The sequence below is a fragment of the Zerene cesonia genome, chromosome 28 (assembly GCF_012273895.1).
Source record: "Zerene cesonia ecotype Mississippi chromosome 28, Zerene_cesonia_1.1, whole genome shotgun sequence".
NCBI lineage: Eukaryota > Metazoa > Arthropoda > Insecta > Lepidoptera > Pieridae > Zerene > Zerene cesonia.
In genome coordinates, this window is record NC_052129.1 from 6,420,661 (window position 1) to 6,424,027 (window position 3,367).

At 37.8% G+C, this 3,367-nt stretch overlaps 1 long non-coding RNA gene across 1 annotated transcript; it reads right to left on the reverse strand.

The window, feature by feature from the left end:
* Nucleotides 1-1,127: 1,127 nt before the first annotated feature.
* LOC119837619 lies at nt 1,128-3,071 on the reverse strand. The gene is made up of 3 exons (XR_005288158.1): nt 2,927-3,071; nt 2,575-2,718; nt 1,128-2,038 (listed from the first exon to the last, which is right to left on the reverse strand). It is a non-coding gene; the product is annotated as an uncharacterized LOC119837619 (long non-coding RNA).
* Between the last annotated feature and the right edge of the window lie 296 nt (nt 3,072-3,367).

Genomic DNA, 3,367 nt, shown 5'->3' on the forward strand with positions numbered 1-3,367 from the left:
CCGTCACCGTCGTCGTCGCCGCAGTCGTGTGTGTCGCCTACTAGCCAGGCGCCGCATCACGTGAGAGGGCGCAGGGCGAAATTCTGTGCCATGCGATCTGCCACCTGACTCGTTGGACGGTGGCGATGAGAGGGCTCAAGAGGGCCAAATGGAAGTGAGGGATGCTGGTGATATGGAAGATGACTTCCATGAAGCAGAAACTTAAGGGTGGAGGGTTTTTCTGTTATTGTTAACTAATAAATCATTATAATAGGGGGAGGAATGTTGTATATGTGTGCGTGGCTGCGTCCGCGCCTATGTTCGATTGATTAATTAAAGCAGTGCGAATCAAGCCTTCGAGCGTTTCACTTGTCCCCTACTTACGTACTTAACAGAAACTTAAGTTTTGTCAAAGACACATACAAATATATTTTCTACTTCCAAACGTTTTTTTTCCATTTATTCTTTTTTACAGAATTTTTTCACAATTATTTTATAATATTTGTAATCGATATCTGCTTCATTCATACCATAATGTAACACAAAATAATATTAATTTACAAGAATAAACATTAATTGGTGTAAAAAAAAACAATTAACACTTACCCATACAAGTCACAAATAAACACACACAAAGCAATACAAACCTTAACATAAATATGTTTACAGCACACAAGCCCATTAATAACAAAAAACAAAACATTTAATCCCTTACTTTATCGATGTAAATTTTGCATAATTCTTTATTTGTATGATGTATTAGAAAAATTATAATTTTTAAACGAACAATGAAGCTATGTTCTTGAATTTAGGAAATACATCGACAATTTTTTGAATGACATTGACAAATAGTCAATTTATTACTATTTAATTTACATACCTATAATGGATTTAAGAACGCAATTGACACAAGCATTATTTTCTAGATATTTATCTTTAGTCCTAAATGGGTCGCGAATGAATTCTAGCTACTTATTTAAGTATCAAATTTTCTACCGAAATTGTCATTGTCTTTTGTAGAATGTCACAATAACGCGATTTAAATCCATAACATCATTTATTATATTATGATTCTGAGAGATACTACAATTTTGCTTTTGATTCGGATGTAAAAAGGGAAGGGACGAGACAGGGAAGAAAACGCTTTATTTGGTAGTACTGAGTTTAATTATAAATGTTAAAACTCATTATTACAGTAAATTGTATAAGCGCGCCGCGAGGTCTCATGATATATTTTAATAATTTGATTTGTGGAAATTTGGTTAGTCTTATGTACAAATTCGTTAAAGAAATAGCTGCCAAATGATAGAACAATTCAATTCAATATCTATTAAGCATAAAAATTTAGCACGAGCGCGCCTATCGATAAACAAACTTACAAAGTGTAACTGTCCCTCTGTTTAACCCAGAGTTTGTAATAAATAGTATATTTATATAAAAATAGACTCTGTATAAATAAAACTGAATTTTACCTATTTAGTTCATCAAATAGACACGGGATTCAATAATGAACGATAACTTACGTATTCATGTAGAAAATAGAACATTTACCAAGCGCACACAAGTTTACACTGGTTTACAGCAACACACACCGAAGGTCCTCTCAAGGTTATTGCCAATCAATTGGACGAAACACGTACACGTCTTAACAATACATTAGAGTCTAAGAAACTATCGACCCTGACGCCACAACACCAATAAGCGACTTCCGATACTCTCCACTGCATTGCGTAGATATTCAAATCATAGACACCAAACTGGCTCAACGTTAGGTACCATTTACAGCTGTGTACTCTAATAAATGTGTTACAAAATATTAAATGCAACCTACATTTGTCACACGCATAGGTACGTATAATTAATACGTAGATATGTATTATAATAAATAAATTATGACTAAGCGTGAACGTGTTTTGTTCGAATGCAGCGTTTAAAAGTATCGGAACTCGCCCTTTTTTCCGATTCTTTCATTGCGAACCCAATCGGCGCTAGCGCCGGCCGCGTTCCTACCCGCGGGGGCCGTGGGGCTGCTGCCGCCGGAGCCTCGTCCGCCGCCTTCCTGCAAGAACAGGCAGAAAAGTCTGTTATAAGTCACAGCGTTGTTTAATGAGCTGAAAACGTGATTTATGATTAAATTAAAGGCATCACCGCAGTAAAAAAGTATGTATTTTCAAGATAAAATATACTAGTTCGATATCTACTTTACTGTGTGTGTCTGTGTGTGTTGAAAACATAAGGATACACATAATACGATTCAAAACCATGCTAATGTACGGTCAATCATCCAGCGTTTTAAATTATTCTTCAAGCAACATAGTAAATGATTTAGTTTTTTTCCATCATTATATATTTATTAAGATACTTAATTTGATATCGAAACAATACGTGCATCTAAATTTTTTCAACCGACTTCAAAAAAAGGAGATTCTATATACAAGTTTAGAACTTTTGGCTGGGTAAATGGATGTTAATGATGCTCGTTCTATTTGGAAGCTGGTGCCTAAGATGTGGTCCCAGTTTTTGTTTAAAATATTTATTGAATATTCCAATTAAACTTCTGTCTGATACACAAGGAAACCTATACAAAATACAAACCTGATAATGCGTATAAATAGGGTTCGGGTAGAGGTGCGGTGAGGAGGGCGGGGTGATAGCCGGCGCCACAATCGTATGCGGCACGTGCGCAGTGACACCTCGCCTGTTCCTGGCCTTCCACCACTTGCGAGAATCGTCTAGCACCTGGGGAGGTGAAACATTTAGTTAGAATTTATTTTAAATTTATTTATCCATATCTCATATTTTAATTTTGTTCTTGTTCGTTTTTAATTTAGTCATAGCTTATAGAAACTGTCATGCATGATAAATCAATAGATTTAAGCATGCTTAAAATCAAAAAAGCATGTTCTTAGTACTTTCATAGAAAAATACTTCCAGGATAGATGCTTACCTCAAGATATTCCCCACGGACCACAGTAAGCTCCTTATCATTGTTTGCAGTTCTTGGGTAGGTGACACGAACAACCCTCCCGCCTCTCGCCGCCACCCCCTGCGCCCACGCTTCTCCTAGATCATCTGTAATGTATAGAATTAAATTGAGTGTGCTTTACTTTGCCGTTTAGTGAGGTTTACTGGTGTCGGATTAGCAAGTTGAAGTGGCGCTGGGCTGGTCACATAGCCCGAAGAACCGATGGCCGCTGGGGCAGAAAGGATTTCGAATGGCGACCACGTACAGGACGTCGCAGCGTGGGACGGCCTTCAACAAGATGGACGGACGACCTGATTAAATTGGCAGGGAGCCGCTGGACTCAGACCGCTGGTGATCGGTCGTTTTGGAAATCTTTGGGGGAGGCCTATGTCCAACAGTGGACGTCCTAAAAGGCTGCAACGA